The sequence below is a fragment of the Myxocyprinus asiaticus genome, chromosome 7, assembly GCF_019703515.2.
Source record: "Myxocyprinus asiaticus isolate MX2 ecotype Aquarium Trade chromosome 7, UBuf_Myxa_2, whole genome shotgun sequence".
Classification (NCBI taxonomy): Eukaryota; Metazoa; Chordata; class Actinopteri; order Cypriniformes; family Catostomidae; genus Myxocyprinus; species Myxocyprinus asiaticus.
In genome coordinates this window covers 12,127,483-12,151,060 of record NC_059350.1, presented here as the reverse complement: position 1 = coordinate 12,151,060, position 23,578 = coordinate 12,127,483, and the positions used below count along the sequence as shown (strand labels likewise).

The following is a 23,578-nucleotide window of genomic DNA, read 5'->3' as shown; positions in this document are numbered from 1 at the left end:
TAATCAAGAAAAACATGAATTTGTTTTTTCTTTAATTTTTCAGTTGGTTTTTTTGCAGCATATTTTAAATGTGTTAATATATTTTTGATTCATGCTTGTTAGTTTTTTATCTGCACTTATTCTTTTTATCTGTGCTTTTTATTTATTTTTGCGTTTATTATTTTATTTATCTGCGCTTATTATTTTTTGATTCACGCTTATTATTTTTGGATCCGTGACTGCAATACATTTGACGGGATTTTGATCCCATATTTTAGAGGTGAAATATAAAACAATCACATGGGGATTTGCTGTATCTAAATCATTTACAATATTCATCCATAATGTATCCTCACTTCAATGTATTTTTTGTTATTTTGATTACAGTAGATAATCAAGTGTTCTAAATTGAAGCGAGGGCATACGAAGAAAACTGTGAGTGTATGGAAATGTACCTGTCAGTACATACATCATGTCTCCAAGTTCATATCTTGTGAATAATAATATACCTTTTTCCTAATTAAAACTAATCAGGTGAATATATAGTCTATAAAAGGTTTAATTTGGTAAATACTTAAAATTAGAGCATTGTAACCTAGTGAAGTCTCCGTCATTGCAAATTAAGAGCCCGAGTGTATTTCTGGCTTGTTTATAATTAAAGGTCCCACATTGTGGACCAAATCTTCAATTTTTGTGAATTTGGGGGGGGGGGGGGGGGGATTTTGGTTGATTAATAAACTACATTCTGGATTACATTTATTTTGGGCCCTCTATATCTGTACCAATCACAGCATGGAAAGACAATTTTCATTTATTTATTTTTTTTTTTTTTTACTATTGGCCGATTAATCAGTTATCAGCCTTTTCCACCACCTTAGTTATCGGTATGGGCAAAATCCACTATCGGTCGACATCTATTTAAAACAGTTGTCCAGCAAATCAAAGTCGGGTGGTGTTACCAACATGCAGGTAGCCATAGAGGGGACCCCTTTAGACCATCATGATGACTGTGTGTGAAGTTTAATATATCAGATATTTTGTCACGTTTATGAAAAGGCACATTTAGTTCATGTCAAATGGAGTAACCCTAAGAAAACTTCCCGATATTCATAATATTTATAATAAATATTTTTAACAAATATTTTTTTCTTTGAAAAAAATAAATAAATAAATACAAATAATTAATGATTAAGTTGTGTATACTCATGGGAATTCAAGGTGCAAGGAAAGTGTTGTAATACGTTTTAAAGCCATTACATCAACATTTTAGTCGAAAATGCTATAAATGTTAAAATAATTTTTAAAAGATTCAATTTCTAGAAACTTGACATATGCATTTTAAAGTAGGGTTTTAAAACGTGTTTATTAAAAGATGGGGCTAAAAACACAAATAAAGTGAGAGAACAAAACTGACAAAGGTGAGATTTGGAAAGAGAGGAACACTTACATAAGTGTTATAATATAAGATATTACGTACTGAGATATAACTTACATAAAAATTCATGATAAAGAAATGTCATAGACAAGACAAGGGGAGAAGAGAGAGAGAAAAAGAGTAGAAAGAAGATGACTCCTGGAATGACTCCTTCACACCCTGAAGAAATCTGTGTTTTTCACAGATTGTGTGAGGAGGAAAAGATGAAAAGAACAACTGAAGTAAAATATACAACAAAAGAAGAGAAGGATGAACTGATGAATTCACTGCTGCAGTCTCACATCGCTGCTGTTGGCCTATTATCACAGAAACACATGCTGGAGAAAGAAAATTAGATACAGTTTACCAGTGCCCTTTAAAAAGTCTTCAGTGAGACAAAACTGTGACAAAGCTGGTCGGATAAAAGACAACAGCTTTTTGAAAGCCAAAGTAATCTTTCTTTTCACAAACTGAGAAATAAGAAAGATTGTGGTGGTGAAGATAAATGTACAGCAGAAAGAGTCATGCAAGTTCTAAAATGTTCTGTGCATTCAGTGCTGCTTGTAATCTCATATAAATTCTGATTTGTTTGTGTTGCTTAAGTTATCTGGCAGCATCATTTGTTCAGTTCTTTCAGAGCGCTGCAGGCAGTTGCTCATACTGTCTCTGAACTCAGACTGTGCTGGTGTTTGCAAACTAGGAGATCAAAGACGTGGCTTTCTCCTCAGAATCTCTCAGTAACAGTTGATATTTTTCTCTGACTTCAGACAACACTACCACTTTCATCTCAGAAAATTAAACTCACTACTTGCAATGCAGACTTTAAAATAATAGTTCACCCAAAAAATGAAAATTCTCTCATCATTTACTCACCCTCATGCGATCTCAGTTGTGTATGACTTTAGTTTCTTCTCCTGAACACAAAGATTTTTAGAAAAATATTTCACCTCTGTATGTCCTCAAAATGCAAGTGAATGGGTACCAAAAGTTTGAAGCTCCAAAAGCACATAAAGGCAGCATAAAAGTAATCTATATGACTCCAGTGGTTAAACACGTCTTCACAAGTGATATGATAGGTGTGGGTGAGAAACAGATCAATATTTCAGTTTTTTTTTTTTTTCCTATCAATCTCCATTTTCACTTTCACATTCATACTTTTGTTTTTGGTGATTCACATGCATATCTCCACCTACTGGGCAGAGAGGATAATTTATAGTAAAAAAAGGACTTAAATATTTATCTGTTTCTCACCCACACCTATCATATTGCTTCTGAAGATATGGATTTAGCCACTGGAGTCGTGTGGATTACTTTTATGCTGCCATTATGTCATTTTTGGAGCTTCAAAGTTTTGGTCATCATTCACTTACATTGTGATGTCCTACAGAGCTGAAATATTCTTCTAAAAATCTTTGTGTTCAACAGAAGAAAGAAAGTCATACACATCTGGGATGGCATGAGGGTGCCAGCCCAGATGTGTTCTAGTAACAAACCTCAGTACTAAAGTGGGTGATGGCGTAACCTTCAAAAGTCTGTGTCATTAAACTTATTATTTAGATAAGTTGCTACAAATATATTGACTTAAACTTGCTCAATTTATTATTATTTTTTTATTTGTTTTTATGTTTTCTTGAGTAGCTAGAAGTGTCTGTGTTCACGTACTTGCGCAGAGTACAGTTGTGGCCAAAAATATTGGCACCCTTGGTAAATATGAGCAAAGTCTGTGAAAAATATGTACTTATTGTTTATCCTTTTGAACTTTCATTCAAAATATTCACAAAAATCTAACCTCTAATGGATAACAAACAATTGCAAACAAAACAGAAGTTTTATCAAAAAGCAAATACTTTTCATGTCATGTGTGGCATAATTATTGGCACCCTTTTATTCAGTAGTTTGTGCAACCTCCCTTTGCCAAGATAACAGCTCTGAGCTTTCTCCTATAATGCCTAATGAGGTTGGAGAATGCATGGCAAGGGATCTGAGACCATTCCTCCATACATAATCTCTCCAGATCCTTCAAATTCCGAAGTCCACGCTAGTGGACTCTCCTCTTCAGTTCACCCCACAGGTTTTCTATGGGGTTCATGTCAGGGGACTGGGATGGCCATGGCAGAACCTTGATTTTGTGGTCAGTGAATCATTTTTGTGTTGATTTTGCTGTGTGTTTTGGATCATTGTCCTGCTGGAAGATCCAACCAGGGCCCATTTTAAGATCTCTGGCAGAGGCAGTCAGGTTTTGATTTTTTTATCTGTTGGTATTTGATAGAGTCCATGATGCCATGTATCTGAACAAGATATCCAGGACCTCTGACATAAAAACAGACCCACAACATTAAAGATCCACCACCATATTTAACAGTGGGCATGGGATATTTTTCCATATGGCTACCTCTCTGTGTGCGTCAAACCCATCTCTGGTGTTTTCTGCCAAAAAGCTCTATTTTTTTTCTTGAAACCTCCCAAATAACTTGTTGTGATGTAGGTTACGTCTGATTGTAGTTTTGGACACTTTCTGACCCAAAGACACAACTAATTTCTGCAATTATCCAGTTGTGATCCTTGGAGAATTTTTGGCCACATCCTCCTCACCGTGCATGGAGACAGTATAGACACACATCCTCTTTCAGGCCGATTCTTAACATCTCCAGTTGATTGGAACTTCTTAATTATTATTATCCACCCAGATGGTGGAAATGGATGTTCCCTGTCAAAAACTACACTTAATGCTGCGCTTGATTCAGCGCTTATGGGAACGTCTTTAGGAGTGACCAGCTGTGAATATGTGTGCAACACGTCAATGAAATTGACTAGAACCTTTATAGCCTCTGTTGGTGACATCATAATGCGCCAGTACCAGAGGCTATAAATAGATGTGCCACAGGTGCATCGTCAGGCCTTTTGTCTTCAGACCACTCTGTGATGTGTTTGTGCTTCTCAGCTTCTCAGCTCTCTATTTTTCTTCTGATAGGAGCTAGATTTGTCAGACAGTGTGCAGAAAACTTTCTCTTTCTCTGTCATTCAAGTGTGGAAAAGACAAAAGAAAGAAAAAATAAGCGATCAACAAAGCAAACGGTGTGTGTTTCCATGCTTACGTCCTATGGCTGAATCGGACACACACCAGTTTTGTTTTGTTTGTTTGGGGGAAGAGCACGCTGCTCTTGCATTGGAGCAAGGCGAGTGTGATCACTGTGAGCACAGTGAAAATGTTGCGTGCTCGTTTCGCTTACTTCGAAGAGCCAGCACCCACCATTCCATTGTGGAGCTCGCGTAAGGATCTGGCTGAGGAGCGAGAGATGGGTCTGTCCCTATTTCTCGCTCTCTCTCCAGATCCAGTTTGTCCCTCATGTGATCTCGAAGCGCACCCCGGCGCCTCTTCGGTTCTTGAGGGGGACGATGAATCTCTTGGGTCTGCGGACTTTGAGTTGCCTACCTCTGAATGTTCCTCACGTGATGACAAAGCAGTTGAGGAATTACTCGAGGTGGTTACTCGTGCGTTGGCCAGATTACAGCTTGACTGGCCACACGAACAAGAGACCCCAACGATCCAAACTAGAAGACATATTTCTGTCTGGCGGCCAGGGGAAGGGAACACAAAATCAGTCATTCCCCTTCTTTGAAGACCTCCATGACGAGTTGACTCGTTCATTGGGGAAACCTTATACTTCCCGTATCTTTGTGCCTTCGACATTGACATATTCGACTATTGTGGGTGCTAAGGCACGGGGGTATACGATGATGCCACAGGTAGAAGAGATGCTTGCGGGCTATCTCTCGCCTGGTTCGACATCATCATTAAAAAGACCACCTCTCCCCACAAATCCATGTAGAACCACCTCAACGCTTGTGGGGAAAGCTTATCAAGCAGCAGGTCAGGCTGGTGCTACACTACACACCATGGCGGTGTTACAGGCATACCAGGCTGATCTGTTGAAGGACCTGAGTGCGACATATTCGACTATCGTGGGTGCTAAGGCACGGGGGTATACGATGATGCCACAGGTAGAAGAGACGCTCGCGGGCTCTCTCTCGCCTGGTTCGACATCATCATTAAAAAGACCAACTCCCCACAAAGCCATGTAGAACCACCTCAACGCTTGTGGGGAAAGCTTATCAAGCAGCAGGTCAGGTTGGTGCTGCGCTTCACACCATGGCAGTGTTACAGGCATACCAGGCTGATCTGTTGAAGGACCAGAGTGCAGGTAGTACAATCGACGAGGAAGCATTCTCAGAGTTTCGTCGAGCCACAGATTTATCTCTTCGTGCAACCAAGCAGACGGCTCGTGCTATCGGCCGTTCAATGGCTGCTTTGGTCAGCACGGAGAGGCATCTGTGGCTAAACCTCACGGGCATCAAGGATAAGGACAGAGTATTCCTACTTGATGCCCCGGTCTCACCTTCCGGCCTGTTTGGCGATTCGGTGAATACAGTCGTCACCAGGTTTCAGGAGGTGAAAAAACACGAGGAAGCCTTTGTGCAATTCCTTCCTCACCGCACTCAGGGGGAGGAGCTGCCGGCCACCCAGCCTCGCCCCAGTCCTTCTAGAAGGGAGGCTCAAAAACAAAGTGTGGCCAGTCGCGCTCCCCCTTGTAAAGATTGGGGACCAGCTTGTCGAACTCAGCAGCCTCCAAAGCAAGACATCAGGACCATTATTTCCAAAAAGAAGAAGTCCTGACAGTCTTGCGCCCAGCATTGTGGGGGTAGCCCCCCTCGGGACGGGGCGCACAAAACATCTACCCGCTCCTTCCTGACTCCCCCACGAAACCTCTCCATCCCCACCGACTCTGGTGTTTCAGGGGGCAGCAGTTTCCAGCGAAATGTTGAGTGTCCCGATGCTTCCTGTTGTCGCCCAGGACACGGAACATCCAACATCCCCTCAACGGGAAGTATCAAAATTGGTATCCATTTCAGAGAACCTGGCAGCGTGGAAGCTACTGCCAGGTATTTCTATGTGGGTCCTAAAGACAGTGGAAAAGGGCTACAGAATTCAATTTGTTCGCTGTCCTCCGTGTTTCAACGGCGTGGTCCCCACTACCGTGAAACTGGAACAAGCACATTTACTGTCACAAGAGCTGCAACCTCTTCTGGTCAAAGGGGCTATAGAACAGCAGATACTTCCTGGTTCCCAAGAAGGATGGGGGATTGTGTGCAATTTTAGATCTTCGAGGCTTGAACCACTCAGTCAAGGCGCTCAAGTTCAAGATGCTAACTGTCAAGACGATCGTGTCACAAATTCAACATTGCGATTGGTTAGTCACGATCGATCTCATGGATGCATACTTTCATATAGAAATACTGCCACAACACAGGAAGTCCCTGAGGTTTGCTTTCGGGGGCAAAGCTTACCAATATCGGGTTCTTCCATTCGGCCTAGCCTTATCACCTCGCACATACACAAAGTGCATGGATGCAGCACTGGCTCCATTGCGACTCCAGGACATCCGCATTTTGAATTACATAGACAACTGGCTGATACTAGCACAATCGCAAGAACTGGCATTACAGCACAGAAATTTCGTCTTAGCTCATCTAGTTTCTCTGGGGTTGAGAATCAACGACAAGAAAAGCATTCTTTCTCCTGCCCAGAGAACGACATATTTAGGGATCGTATGGAAATCGATCAAGATGTGGGCACAGCTGTCTCCCGCTCAAATCGAGACCATTCAGAATATCCTGAGCAAAGTCAGGCTAGGCCAAGATCGTACTGTTCTTCAGTATCAATGAATGTTAGGTCTCATGGCATCTACAACCTCTGTGATCCCTATGGGCCTTTTGCATATGAGACCGTTTCAGTTGTGGCTCAAAGCCAGGGGATTTCATCCAAGGGCCAATCCCCAAAGGCAGATAAGGTTTACGCGCCACGGGCTACGTACCCCTCTCTATGTGGCTCAGACCCCGGTTCCTCGCCTTGGGTCCCACTCTAGGTGCGTCTTGCCGTCGCAGATTGCTAACGATAGACGCCTCCCTGTCGGGCTGGGGAGCGGTCTTAAGTGGTCATCCAGCTCTAGGGGAATGGGAGGGTCATCAGCTCGATTGGCACATCAACTGTCTCAAGTTGCTGGCTGTATTTTTGGCCCTGAAGTACTTCCTCCAGCATCTGAGAGGCTGCCATGTCCTGGTGCAGGTGGACAACACAGTGGCAGTCTCTTACATAAATCACCATGGAGGTCTGCGGTCACGCCAGCTAAACAGACTAGTGCGGCAGATTTTTCTGTGGGCCCAGGGCAAGCTCCGGTCACTCAAAGCAGTATATATCCCTGGATGCCTGAATGTGATTTACTGTTCAGACAGAAAATACTGACGGCAGAATAGAAACTCCACCCCGATTTTACGAAGCAGAGGTGGACCTCTTCAACTCCCAACAGACAGCGCATTGTCCCCTCTACTTCTCTCTGAGTCACCCAGCCCCCCTGGGTCTGGACGCGATGGCGCATACATAGCCCAAAATGCGCCTGTATGCGTTCCCTCCGGTTTCTCTGCTCCCGGGAGTTCTAGCCAGAGTTCGTCAACAAGGATCTTGCCTCTTACTGATAGCGCCACGTTGGCCGAACAGAGTATGGTTCTCGGAGATAATATCTCTCCTCAACGGCTTGCCTTGTGCGATACCTGAGAGGAGGGAACTTCTGTCTCAAGCGCAGGGGACAATATTTCATTCCCGGCCTGAGCTGTGGAACCTTCATGTTTGGCCCCTGAAGGTTACCAACTGAGGGACACTGGGTTTTCACCTGAAGTTATTAAGACCATTCTGAGTGCTAGGGCTCCTTCCACTAGAAAAAGTTATGCCAATAAATGGGGTGTCTTTGAAAGGTGGTGCACTGCACATAATGCAGATCCAGTTAACTGCCAGATTGCTTCAGTTCTGGACTTCCTGCAGGAGAAATTATCAGTAGGCACATGCCCCACCACTCTCAGGGTTTATGTGGCCGCTCTGTCAGCTTGCCACACCTTGATTGACGGGGTGCCACTGGGGAAACATCCTTTGCTCGCTCGCTTCATTTGTGGGGCCATGCGACTGAGGCCTCCCATTAGGACCAGGATCACTTCGTGGGACTTAGCTATAGTCCTTGAGGGTCTGGTTGAGACCCCCTTTGAACCTCTAGAGTCGGTGTCTGACAAGCTCTTGACTCTAAAGTTGGTTTTACTTATTGCTATCACTTCTTTAAAAATAATTGGGGATTTGCAGGCTATGTCTGTCTTGCCATCCTGCTTAGACTTTGCCCCAGGAATGGCAAAAGCGATACTGCATCCTCATCCTGACTACCTGCCTAAGGTTCCTTTCTCGACCGTACATCCGGTCACTCTTTAGGCCTTCTGTCCTCTGCCGTTCACAACGCCGGATCAGGAGAAACTTCACAGACTGTGTCCAGTCCGTGCTCTTCAGGCCTACGTCCACCGTACTAGCCGGTGGCGTAAGTCAGGGCAACTATTCATTTGTCATGGGGGCCGTAACGGGGGGCGGCCGCCACAAAACAGACATTGTCACATTGGGTGAGGGATGCTATTGCCCTTGCCTATGAGGTGTGTGTCCAAGCTTTGCCAGTAGGCATCAGGGCTCATTCTACCAGGGGGGTCACTTCTTCTAAAGCTTTGGCAGGGGGTGCCCCTCTGCAGCATGTTTGTAATGCGGCAGGCTGGTCCTCTCTGCACACATTCATAAGATTTTATAGTTTGGATGTTCATGCCACTCCGGGCTCTCACGTCCTTGAGTCAACATCACAAGCTCATGTCTGAGACCTTTCGCGTTCTTGTGAGCACACACTACACAACCGTAAGGGGTCCAGACACCCACAGTGCGGCGGCGTGGGTATTGTCGTTCCCATAAGCGCTGAATCAAGGGCAGCATTAAGTGTAGCTTTTGAAAGGGAACGTCTCGGGTTACTTGACTGTAACCCTTGTTCCCTGAAAAAGCAGAACGAGATGCTGCGCTTCATTGCCGCACTGAGAATGTCCCAGGACTGCTCTTCAGACAAATATACCTGACGATGCACCTGTGACACATCTATTTATAGCCTATGGTACTGGCGCATTATGATGTTAGCAACAGAGGCTATAAAGGTTCTAGTCAATTTCACTGACGTGTTGCACACATATTCACAGCTGCTCACTCCTAAAGACGTTCCCATAAGTGCTGAATCAAGCGCAGCATCTCATTCTGCTTTTTCAGGGAACAAGGGTTACAGTCAAGTAACCCGAGACGTTTTCAATGCTTTAGCTATTTTTAATAGCCACTTCCCATTTTAGAAGCTCAACAACCTTTTACAGCACATAATAGCTATATTCTTTGGCCTTACCCATTGTGATGGATGAATAAGGGAATTTGGCTTGTGTTACCTCATATTTATACCCCCGAGAAACGGGAAGTCATGGCTGAACAATTTAATGTTCCTAGTCACCCAGGTGTACTAAAAGATTTAAAATACGAATGGGAATATACTTTTTTTTTTAATATATATATTTTACTCAAAAGAATTTGTAGGGGTGCCAATAATTATGGCAAACGTGTTTTGGAGGAAAAATATTTATTTCATTATGAGAACCCCCCACTTCAATTAAAGGTTAGATTTTTGTAAATATTTTAAATGAAAGATCAAAAGGATTAACAATAAAGGCTTTTTTTTTTTTTTTTTTTTTTTTTTTTTTACAGCCTTTTTCACTCATATTTACCAAGTGTGCCAATATTTTTTGGCCACAACTGTATGTTTCGGCCTTAAATAAATGTTCTGGTTTCAGTATAAGTTAAGCTCAATCGACATTACTCAAAATAATTATACTTTTAACTAACTCAATTAAATTATGGACAGTGGTTCCACACAACCAATTTAGTTTTTATTAACATTAATCTATGCAAACTCCTTGTGTTGTGACAACATAACTGAATGAGGAAGAATCTATGTGAAACAGTAATGTCCAAACAAATCAATTTGATCACTTCCCTGTAACTTAAACTGGTTATGTTTTCTGAACATGTTTTGGTCTATTAAAAACTCTCCAAATATTTTTCACTCATCCAACATAAGATTTCATTCAAACAACCCATTGAAATTATGGATAGTGGTTCCATCCAATTAGTTACTTTAACTAATTTTTTTTCTATTTAAAGTTAGTCCGTTCAACAAAGCAGTTTTTTTGTGATTGTCTTGTAATGAGTCATAAAAAGACAACAAAGATATGTAACAAATGCTCAAACTGTATTTGTTAAACATAAGTGCAATAAACAGTGTTTTAAACTGTCTGCTCAATCATTACATGCAAAAGAGTCATTAGACTTGTTCAAATGCATTAACACTGAAGCTGAAAAACAATGCAATATTTTAGAAAAGTCTACAAATGTAAATAGGCTTTATCCTCTAAAACATGCTTGAGGTCAGAAATGACAGTTGGCAAACCCTAATTTAGGCTTGGAACATGTGTCTAGAAATCATTTCTGGAATATACTAGACACAACTATTACTGAAAAGAAAAGATACGCCGAGCACCCTCCAAGAAATGGGCAGCTTGCAGATTTTACTTCCTCCAAAACCAAATTTGAACAAAGAACATGTTTGCTCAAAAATTACTTTTAGAGCCATCAGATTTCTTAAGAGTCAAGACTTCTAATGCAAACTCATCACTGAAGATGAAAATTACTTTTACATTACAATAAAGGTAAATATAGTTTTCAAAAATAATACTATTAATAAAAGCCAATACATTAAATCCTACATGAGGTCAAAAAGTACAGATGGCAGAGTATAATTTAGACTAAGAACTGGCATCTGACAATTATCAAAAGCTAAATGCTCAAATCTACTAGATGTAACTTTTACTGAAAATTACAGATGCACTGAGCACCATTCAGGAAATAGGCAGCTTGCAAATGTAAGTTTTTTTTTTTTAACAATTTTGAAGATGGATAAATAAAGTTGAACACTAGTGTAACACACATTACAAAATTGCACAACAAAACGGCAGAAATGTCAAACTATTGCCATTTTCTAAAACTTGCCGTTTAAAGGCAACCAATCAAAACTTATTCCAGGAATAGTCCTTACACTAGCACATCAGATAAGAGCTTGGTCTTCAGTGTTTGCACTTTATTAGATAAAGTATTAGATAGCTTGTTGCCATCTAGCTCCAGAAATAACTTCTGCAGTACTTCAAATGAGTACATGAGTTCAGGAGGGTAGCTCAACTTCAGTGCATATATCAGTCCCAGCAACATGGCTGTGGCATATGGTACATTGCCGAGGTCCTGAAGAACATTTAGACATTCCAATTCCACTCCAACATCTGCTGGGCTGTCTTCGATGTCTGCACCTTCAAATGTTATCACATATATTCCATTTGTTCCATTAGATTCCATTTCCATATGCATTTGTGGCATAATGTTGATTACCACAAAAATTTTATTAAGGCTCTTCCCCCCTTTTCTTAAAAAAAACAAAAAAACAAAAGCAACTGGGTTATAGTGAGGCACTTACAATGAAAGTGAATGGGGGCCAATTTTTGAACGTTAAAATACTCACTGTTTCAAAAGTATAGCCACAAGACATACAGGTTATGATTTTTAGTGTGATAAAATAACTTACAAATCTTTTCTGTGTAAAGTTATAGCCAATTTTACAACTTTGTTACCATGACGATGTAATGTCAACAAACCCTAAAACCCTAAAACGACTGTAAAAATGACAATTTAAACAACAGCTCAAATAATACACAAGTTTTAACAGAAGAATTAATAATAATTTTTATACAATTATAAGCTTCACATTTCTGTGTTTAAACCCTCCAAAACTTTGACACATCCACTTCCATTATTAGTGCCTCACTCTAACCTCGATTTGTGCTTTTTTTAAAGAAAAGGAGGAACAAGTCTAAATACATTTTTGTGGTAATCAACATTATGCCACAAATGCTGTCGATTGAGCTTAACTTGTACTGAACCTGGAAGAAAGCAACAGAGTGCTGTGTTTCCAGGTAGATGCTTCCCTTAAATGCAACTCCACCATCAGTATGTTCACCTCAGATTCTTTCCTCAACAACAGTACGCTCTCAGAAGGACACAAAGGGCCAATCAAACTGACAACAACAGGACAATCTTTTATGGATTACAGCACCATGGTGTTTACTCTTTTCAAGGGAATTAACCTACAATGATGTAAAAAGGTATTTGCCCCTTCCTGCTTTCTTCTATATTTGTATTTTTCATACTAAATTGTTTTAGATCTTCAAATCAGATATAACATAAAACAAAGGCAACCTGAGTAACCAAAAAAGTAAAAAAGCAAAAAAGTTATCCAACTCCTATATCACCCATGTGAAAAACTAACTGCCCCTTAAACTTAATAGCTGGTTGTGCCACCTTTATCAGCAACAACTGCAACCAAACGCTTCCAATAACTGGAGATCAGTCTTTCACAATGCTGTAGTGGAATTTTGTCCTACTCTTCTTTACAAAACTGCTTTAGTTCAGCCATATTGGATGATTTTTAAGCATGAACTGCCCATTTAAGGTCCTGCCACAGCATCTCAATCGGGTTCAAGTCAGGACTTTGACTAGGCCACTCCAAAACTGTAATTTTGCTTCTTTTGATCCATTCAGAGGTGGACTTGATCCTATGCTTTGGATCATTGTCTTGCTGCATAATCCAGTTGCTCTTGAGCTTCAATTCACAGACTGATGACCGGATGTTCTCCTTTAGGATTTTCTGGTAGAGAGCAGAATTCCTGTTTCCCTCAATTATTGCATGTCACCCTGGCCCTGAAGCAGCAAAGCATCCCCACACATCACACTATCACCACCATTCTTGACCGTAGGTATGATGTTCTTTTTGTGGAATTCTGTGTTTGATTTACGCAAGGTGTAATGGGACTTGTGTCTTCAAAACAGTTCCACTTTCGACTCATCAGTCCACAGAACATTCTCCCAAAAGGTTTGAGGATCATCAAGGTGTGTTTTTGTAAAATTCAGACAAGACTTAAAGTTATTCTGGGTTACCAGTGGTTTTCGCCTTGCCACTCTTCCATGGATACCATTTTTGCCCAGTAACTTTCTTATAGTGGAGTCATGAATAGCAACTTTATTGATGCAAGAGAGGCCTGCAGTTGCTTGGATGTTGTTCTTGGCTTTTTTGTGACTTTCTGGATGAGTCGTCACTGTGCTCTTGGAGGAATTTTGGAAAGTCGGCCACTTCTGGGAAGGTTCACTACTGTTCCAAGTTTTCTCCATTTGGCGATAATGACTCTCACTGTGGTTCTTTGGAGTCTCAGAGCCTTTCAAATAGCTTTGTAACCCTTCCCAGACTAATGCGTTTCAATCACCTTTTTCCTCTTCATTTCTGGAATTTCTTTCGACCTTGGCATAGTGTGCTACTGGGTGAGAACTTTTAGCCAACTTCATGCTGCTGAAAAAGTTATTTTTAGGTGTCGATTTGATTGAACAGCGCTGGCAGTAATAAGGCCTGGGTGTGTTTAGTCCAGCTGAACATTGTGAATGCAGTTTCATAGATTTGGGGATTTAGTAACTAAATTCTTAGTATTTAGTAACTAAAAACTTTTCACACAGGCCCAGTTGGTATTGGATAACTTTTTTGCTTCAGTAAAATAACATTATCATTTAAAAACTGTATTTTGTGTTTACTTCGATTGCCTTTGTTTTATGTTAGATTTTGTTTGAATTTTTGAAACAATTTAGTATGAGATATACACAAAAACAGAAGAAATCAGGATGAAGGCAAATACATGTTCACAGCAACATATGACTCACTTCAACCTCAAGGATGTACAACAGTGCACTTCCAGTATCTCCATTTCCGTACTTGCACAGAGTATGTCTCTAACCTAAATCTAAGACATGGGATCTGAACACCCAAAGAAAAGTGGCATCTTTTTCATGAGAAATATCCATCAAATCTTAACTCATCTACTTTACCATGCATGAAAAACCAGAGCTGCTTCACAAGTGCAACGGCAACGCTCTATCAGTTGAGCTACCGTGCAGTTTGATTGCACTTAAACAAGCTTGTGAATATAAAATAATGTATATAGCCTTACAAGTCATGTGCTATAGTAAAGGTTTTTAGATGTCATAAGATAGCATGGTGTGAGGATTGTAAAAAAGTCTTTTTGAACTGATACTATGACATTTTACTTGTGATTTTTGTGGAAGTTAAAAAAGTAATTGTTGTTTTAGCAATTGTTCATTTAACAAGGAATCTGTCGTGATACATACACTGAGCCACGTAAAATTAATTTAGCAAAAATGTATGTATAGTAACGTGATTCTATGAGATCAGGTTGGGCTAATTGGTTAGAACATGTGCAGTGGCACCTATATGGGCAACAAGAGATTAAGTATGGCTTGCATTATTTCCCGATCCCATTAGCCCTTCTTCTCCACAACTTTTCCTGTCCTCTCACTACTATGAATACAAGTGGCAAAAAAGCCAATATACACTCACTAAGCACACTCACAAGAGAGCTCTCTCATCAACAAGGTGCTTCCATCTGCAGAACTGCCGCTCACCGGATATTTTTTTGTTTTTGGCACCATTCTGAGTAAACTCATAGCTGAGTAAACTCATTGTTGGCACCAACAATCATGCTACGGTCGAAATCACTGAGATATTTTTTCCCCATTCTGATGGCTGACGTGACCATTAACTGAAGCTCCTGACCCATATCTGCATGATTTTATGCATCGTACTGCTGCCACACGATAGGGTGATTAGATAATCGCATGGATGGTTGTTGGTGCCAGATGGGCTGGTTTGAGTATTTCTGTAACTGCTGATCTCACACACAACACTCTCTAGAATTTACTCAGAATGGTGCCAAAAACAAAAAGCATCCAGTGAGGGGCAGTTCTGCAGATGGAAACGCTTTGATGAGAGAGGTCAACAGAGAATGGCCAGACTGGTTTGAACTGACAAAGTCTACGGTAACTCAGATAACCGCTCTACAGAATGCTATTCTGAGATGTGGGTTGGCACTGTTTTGGCGGCACGAGGGGGGACCTACACAATATTAGGCAGGTGGTTTTAATGTTGTGGCTGATCAGTGTATAGCATATATTTGATCGCAAAAAGCCGCAACATCTATTGACCTGTTTCATGTGATGTCACTGTATGACCGCGCAGCAATGTTTGTGACTAAAATTCCACGTCCTTCAATGTGCTGCACTGTTATGTTTCTATTTAAAAATCATGAAAAGGTGATACTGCTGTTTAATTAGCACAGCCAAAAAAAAATATTTTTCTTTCAAAGTTTTTTCTTTTTAAGTGACAGCTTCATTTCGCCAAAGTCAAGCAGCGTTCAAGGGGAGAGCTGGGATAAAACACTTGTGGGTCTTTGCTGATTTATTTACACATTATAACATCATCGATTTGGATACAAGTAGACTGGAAATTCACTTTGGACGATGATGTTAAATTCATAATACAGTGACTGTATAAAAGGTATGTCATAATTGTAACACATTGTAATAAATAAAAAGCACTATAATGTGAATATACAGTAGTATATATTTAATGTGTATATACTAATGTTAATCAATAAACGCACCAAAATCATGAAGCACAGACTTTATTCACGCCACCAGACAACAATGTAAACATTAGTTATTCACTAAAGCCTTGGTTGCTTTGTGTATTCTTCATGTGTTTCAAGCAGCTCTTACATTCATGCAGACGGGATCACAGATGTTTTGGAATATTTTGACCAAATCAGAGCTGAAAACAAAAGGTGTAATTTCTGAACAACGAGCGGTGCCTGGTTTCCTCCCGACAAGACGCTTGGAATTGAGGCCAAACAGTACAGTCTTCATTTTCATCAGACCAGAGAATCTTGTTTCTCACAGTCTGGGAGTCCTTTAGGTGCTTATTTTAATGTGTCTTGCACTGAGGAGAGGCTTCCGTCTGGCCACTCTGCCAAAAAGCCCAAATCTGTGGAGTGTTGCAGTGATGGTTGTCCTTCTGCAAGTTCCTCCCATCTTCACACATGATCTCTGGAGCTCAACCAGAGTGACCATCAGGTTCTAGGTCAACTCTCTTACCAAGGCCCTTCTCCCCTGATTGCTTAGTTTGGCCAGACGGCCAGCTCTAGGTAGAGTCCTCGTTGTTCCAAACTTCTTCCATTTAAGAATTATGGAGGCCACTGAGCTATTGGGAACCTTCAATGCAGCCAAACAAATTTTGCAGCCTTCCCCAGATCTGTGCCTCAACACAATCCTGTCTCTGAGCTTTGCAGGCAGTTCCTTTGATCTCATGGCTTGGTTTTTGCTATGATATGCAGTTTCTGCTGTGAGACCTTATATAGACAGGTGTGTGCCTTTCCAAATCATGTCCAATCAATTGAATTTGCCACAGGTGGACTCCAGACAAAGTGCAGAAACATCTAAAAGATGATCCAGAGAAATGGGATACACCTGAGCTAAATTTAAAATGTCATAGCAAAGGGTCTGAATACTTATGTCAATGTGATATTTCAGTTTAATTATTTTTAATGAATTTGCAAAGTTATCAAAAATCTGGTTTTTGCTTTGCCATTATGGGGTATGGAGTGTAGATTGATGTGAAAAAACTAATAATTTAAAGCATTTTAGCATAAGGCTGCAACATAACAAAATGTGAAATAAAATGAAGGGGTCTGAATACTTTCTGAATGTACTGTATATTTTCACAGTATCGCACATAGGTATTGATAAATGTTTTACTCCAGGAACACTGATATCTAATGGTAGGAAACAGACTAAATGTGCACTGTTAGATGACAATGCTCAAAATTGCTTTTTTGAAAGTGTAGATCAACAGAAGAGTTTTTCTGCCTGATTGGTAGAGTGTGTGTGGGAGTAGAAGAATAACTTTCTCATTGATAGCTCTGGAAAAGGATCTGTACTCACCTGAGATCAGTTTAGTGCTTGCTCTTTTATAAATTCAGGGGAAACAGTTCTAGATCAGTGCAAAGGACAACTTCTACAAGGAACCACTGATGAGGAACCTACATGAAAAATAGATCAAAGTCCCTTAAGCTAAGTCAATTTGCTCAGTGGCCATATTGCTAACGCTATTTCCAATCATGCAAGTACAGCTCCTATTCACTTGAATGTAAAAAAAAAAAAAAAGAAAAAACAGAAATCTCCAAAACTATCAAATTTCAAATCAAGAATGAAATCTGACAACAACAACATTATAAATCGTGCTACTTCAGCTGAAATCACGCAAATAAACTATATTTTTTAGGCTGGTCTAGATTATGTGCATGCACATTCTAGAGATAACAAACAAGGCAGAACTTGTATTCCTATTGCTGTCATATTGAATGTGTTAATGCTTCTTTCAAAAGTCAATTTTCTCTAACAATAAAGGTGGACTACAGCCGCCATAATATGTGTTTTGATTTCTTCCATTCGTGCATACGGTATATGGTCAGCAGTCTGTATCCTCCCCAACAATGTCTCTGCAAATATACTGCTGAATCTCTAAAGGCATCTGACAATGCACTAGGCAGTGACGTAAATGTTGCCATCTTTCAACATCAGACATTGTCGCAGAGGTAACGCTGCATAAATCCATAAAGTTTGGGCATTCTTCTGATTGTATTTCCGTCCACAATACCACAAACAAAATCACACCGTATAAGCAGGCACAACACGATAAAGTGACAAGCGATGAAAGCTAGGCCTATCTCTTTATTTATACAACTTTTTAAGAAGCTCTTTTAGAAAAGGTCTGGGGATAAAAACAGCACTAGATCTAAGCTATTACAAAGGGCAGTTCTGACCACCACAAACCAAGAAAAAAAAATACTGTCTAAGCTTCACATAGCTACTTAATACAGATTAAATTGTCCTTTTGTCTTTCTCTCTGCTTCATTAGAAAGGCCCTCGTAATTTTGAGCTGTGACAGTAAAAGATTTATCAAAGGTAATTTCGCCTTTTCAGAAGCTTATTGTCTGAGAGTCACTTTATGGGCACATTTATGAGCAGATTCATGAACAAGAAAGCATTTAACTTTGTTAATTATTTTGAAACTGCAACCAGTGCTGCTGATAAAATGGAGACAAATGTTTGCTATTTCAATTCAAATCTGAAGGGTAAAATAAACAAATGTCAGCTTTGTGCAAAAGTGGTATGTTTCCATGTGTGAGCAGAATATGTATGGTGGCTACAAAAATTATTTGGACACCAAAGCCACACTTCAAAAAGTATGAAACATATTGCATTACATATCAAAATATCAAAACAAGTGGCATTTGCAAACAAAAGATGCTAGACTTTTTCTCAGAACTAACATTATTTTCTTAGCCATTTTTGCAATGACTTAACAAACTAGTCCTAAATGGCATTTTAGTGGACATGTATTAGTGGACAGTATGTGAGTCAGTTCCCCTTAAAGGGGTCAAGACATGAGGAATCAAATTTTCTTCTGACATATAAGAGGTCATTGCACTATAAAAACATACTGTGAGTTTCTGAACTCAAAACTGACTCCTCACTGCAAAAAGAGCAGTTTTTGTAACCAATCTGCCAAAATGACTCGTTCTCTACTTCCTCCACATTGAGATGTCACACTGTGGTAGACATTTGCATATGACCTCACAACAACACATCAATGCCTACTTTACCTTATCACTTCCGTAACCCTGCCAGGAGTGGTGATCAGTGAGATGGCAAGAAGAGAGCAGGTCAGTCAAGAGCAGAAAGCCAATCAAAAGAGTGGGTGTTTACTGTCAAGTCTTAAAGGAGAAGCAGCACCAAAACCGAGCGTTTCTGACTGAGAGGCAGAGTGAGGTTCTAAAATTATAATGTTTTACATACATATGACTGTTTTTTTGTGCAAAAAAAAACTTTACTTATATAATAAATGAACCTCAAGGAACATATTGAAATAATAAAAAATAAATAAAAAAGGCATGTCATGACCTCTAAGTTACTGGTGCTAGCAGAATAACCATGAATGTAGTTCATCACTTTAACTTACATATTAAATATTGCCAACCACAAAGTGCCCAAATACTTTTGTATTAGACTAATTTTGCACAGTATGTCTATTTTTTTTTTTATCCTAACAAACCTCTTTTTTTATGTTTTGCTTGTGCTTGTACTATCTTTAAAATAAATGCCACTTGGTTATATACACCGGTCAGCCAAAACATTAAAACCACCTGCCTAATATTGTGTAGGTCCCCCTCGTGCTGCCAAAACAGCGCCAACCCACATCTCAGAATAGCATTCTGAGATTATATTCTTCCCACCACAATTGAACAGAGAAGTTATCTGAGTTACCGTAGACTTTGTCATTCGAACAAGTCTGGCCATTCTCTCTTGATCTCTCTCATCAACAAGGCATTTCCATCCACAGAACAGCCACTTGCTGGATTTTTTTTTTTTTTTAAACCATTTGGAGTAAATTCTAGAGACTGTTGTGTGTGAAAATCCCAGAAGATCAGCAGTTACAGAAATACTCAAACCAGCCCGTCTGGCACCAACAACCATCCATGCGATTATCTAATCAGCCAATCATGTGGCAGCAGTGCAGTGCATAAAATCAGGCAGATATGGGTCAGGAGCTTAGTTAATGTTCACATCAACCATCAGAATGGGGAAAAATGTGATCTCAGTGATCTGGAGCGTGGCATGATTGTTGGTGCCAGATGGGCTGGTTTGAGTATTTCTGTAACTGCTGATCTCCTGGGATTTTCACACACAACAGTCTCTAGAATTTACTCCGAATGGTGCCAAAAAACAAAACACATCCAGTGAGCAGCAGTTCTGTGGACGGAATGACTTGTTGATGAGAGAGGACAACAGAGAATGGCCAGACTGGTTCGAACTGACAAAGTCTACAGTAACTCAGATAATCACTCTGTACAATTGTGGTGAGAAGAATATCATCCCAGAATGCTATTCTGAGATGCGGGTTGGCGCTGTTTTGGCGGCACGAGGGGGACCTACACAATATTAGGCAGGTGGTTTTAATGTTGTGGCTGATTAGTGTATACAAACACTATACCCGAAGTTGTAGCCCATGCGCCTCAAGGTTCAACATGTTGTGCATTCTGAGATGCTATTCTGCTCACTACAATTGTACGGAACTGTTATCTGAGTTACCATAGTCTTTCTGTCAGTTCGAACCAGTCTGGCCATTCTCTGTTGACCTCTCTCATCAACAAGGTGTTTCCGTCCGCAGAACTGCCTCTCACTGGATGTTATTTTATTTTATTATTATTATTTTTTATTTTTTTTTGGCACCATTCTGAGTAAACTCTAGAGACTGTTGTGCATTCAGCAGATCAGCAGTTACAGAAATATTCAAACCAGCCCATCTGGAACCAGCAATCATGCCTAGGTCAAAATCGTGGTTGAGATCACATTTTCCCCCCATTCTGATGGTTAATGTGAACATAAACTGAAGCACCTGGCCTGTATCTGCATGATGTTATGCCTTGCACTGCTGCCACACTATTGGCTGATTAGATAATCTCATGAATAAGTAGGTGTGCAGTTGTTGATAATAAAGTGCACGGTGAGTGTATATACAGTATATATATAAATATATATATATATATAGAGAGAGAGAGAGAGAGAGAGAGAGAGAGAGAGAGAGAGAGAGAGAGAATAGCTCTGTAAGGATGTTTGTGCACATAAAATCAATAGATTTACAGCACAAAAACAGTTTTTTTTTTTTTTTTCTCCTATTCAGTGCAGTGAACACACATATGAAAGTTTCGTTGTCTAGCTGTGTGCTGGCTCGCTGGGTGCTTTATTACTGCTTGTTTGTCTTAGCAAACACAGCCCTTCACCTCAGTCTGTAGACACCATAGCGACCAGACACACTGTGATTACGCAGCTACTGCTGGTTGCACTGGGCCTCCCAATGAGCTGACATAGGGCTAATCTGCTCTCCCTAAACACTCACCACAAACGGCATTATTTCTGTCCATTTGTAGGCTACATACTGTATATTAACAGCAGTTAGAATTAAAAGTATTTATTTATTTTTATTTTTCTGAATGCTTGAAATAGCTTCTAAAGGACTTTAGGAAATATATTACTAATACTACATTACACTACAGATTTAAAATACCAGTGTCATATAACATCAAAACAGAAAGCACATGGTCCATTGCAACCACTCTTTGATTACAGTTGGTATAAAGTAACCTACAAATCACAGTGCTGAGAAAATTGTGGAAGCAGTGCTGCACGCCTCCCTGTCAATCAAATGCTTGACTTCTAAATGCAGCCTCTGCTGTCGCCCTTTCACACCCATCTGGATTCCACTCAGAGGTCTTGTTACAACTGTATAAACTGACATCTAAACTTCAAGCGAACGACACGTCAAATCTAGACCGTTTTAACATTATGATTAGCGAAGCTATCTAAACCGCAATCGATCGCGACGCGACAGTACACGAGGGAGCGTTCTTGCCGCGTCGCCTCGCTAGTAGCGGTTCACGCGAGAGTCGCGCGCTGTTCAATTTGAGGGACACTCGGCGCTTTAACTGTTGCTTTGTTGTTAAAGTTTGACTGAGGGGAATTTAACTCTCTTAAGTACCCTCACAAACGGGCATTAGCATAAATTAACGCATGACAGCCCTATTAAAGTTTTGCATTATGCAACACACAATAAGACACGTTCATTTAAAGCTGGTAAGACTGCTCTGATTTAGAAAACCTAAGAATACGAGTTCCAGGAACTTGGATGATTATCATAAATAAATAAACACACAACTATAGCTGCAAATACGTCCTATTTATAGTAGCATTTCATTGTACACTGATTTACATTAACCGTATGTTTTAGCCATGCACTGGGCAATACTGTGTGTTACCATTCGTCACTAAAACGAAATGTGTGACTAAAACACCATGTCTTAATGTTTTCTTACAGCAAGCTCATACTGAAAGTGTATTTGACTGTACATATTCACCACCACGAACCGGCAAAATATCCGAATGTCATCAAGCCCAAAGTTGTATCCTATTTCAAAACTGTCTATTTCCGTCTCATAAACTTTCGGATCGTGCAAGGGTCTTAAACCTGATGTTTAATGTCAAATCTAGCACAATAGTAACTGCAGACAAAGAATAACGGGACATGAGATTAAAGACGGGAGGCGCTCTGACAATGAGGAGGGAGTGTGTCTACACACCGCAGTTAGAAGAACCAATGATTACTATAAGTAAAAATTATATCGAACATATGAGAAATAACGCCGAATATCGGGCTGATAAGATTTTGATATTATTAAGCCGTTGATTAACGTAATACGGGATGGTTAGCCAGTATGCTAGCAGGCTGCATATGTAAGGCACTGGCTATCCCATCACCCCAGTGCTGGAATAACGGTAGCGTATTTGTACAGCTAGAGATGTGTTACACAGCTGCTTCAAAGGATTTACCGAAATATCTTAAATCTGGCACGATTTTCCCATTTTCAGTCTTGATAAATAGGGGAACAAGGCTGTGATGGACAAGCCTCGCCTTTCTGACAGGTTTGTAGCAAAGCCAAGTGGCTTCCATAGATCTTACCTTCAATGCTGACAGCCCCGGTGCACGAACAAAATACTTCCGAGGAATAACGATGGTACGGTTTATTTCCAAATGGACGGCTTTCCAAACCTTGCAAGTAAGTTAAAACAAGCAAGGGAAAAAATTCTGCCGGCTTGCCTATCAAGTGATGGAAGCAGAATGAATCCACGCGTTGCTGTGGGTATCTAGGAAATGCTCGGCTCTCTGCCGCTCCCAGCCAAATAATGACCCCTCCCACCGAATCCCCAGCCTCACAGACGACAGGTGCTTCTGCGTGTGCGCGCACCCTCCGAGCGCTTGCTAAATAGTGAGCCGTGTGGTACCGAACGGTCATATCGCGGAGGATCTTTAATGCGCGTGCGTAGTGAGAGCGGCGAGAAAGAGCGCATCGCCTGGGTGGGCGGGGCGAAGATGCTGCTGCGCATCTTTGTTAAAAGGTGATGGTTCAGCTGGTGCTTGTGCTCAGTGATGTAGGCTTACAGGCAGTTGGCGAGTGTTTGTGTAGGCTACGTAATCTCTCTCTCACTCTCTCTCTCTCTCTCTCTCTCTCTCTGTCTCTCTGTCTCTGGGAAATTGGCAACTGTGTTTCTGGAAAGCACGTTTAAAACTAATTATATTCACTAGTCTTGAATTTATTTATTTATTTTTTAATTTTTTTTGATGATGATACATA

General features: G+C 40.5%; 1 protein-coding gene across 3 annotated transcripts in view; it reads right to left on the bottom strand.

The window, feature by feature from the left end:
- Positions 1 to 23,163, bottom strand: part of LOC127444421 (catenin alpha-2-like) — a 786,240-nt gene extending 763,077 nt beyond the window's left edge. For 2 of the 3 annotated variants that reach the window (XM_051703784.1, XM_051703786.1), the window contains exon 1: positions 22,906 to 23,163. The gene's annotated coding sequence lies outside the window, so the exon portion shown is untranslated. Of the gene's footprint in view, positions 1 to 17,270; positions 17,354 to 22,905 lie in introns of those variants that run through there. The other variant, XM_051703785.1, reaches the window with a different exon arrangement.
- Between the last annotated feature and the right edge of the window lie 415 nt (positions 23,164 to 23,578).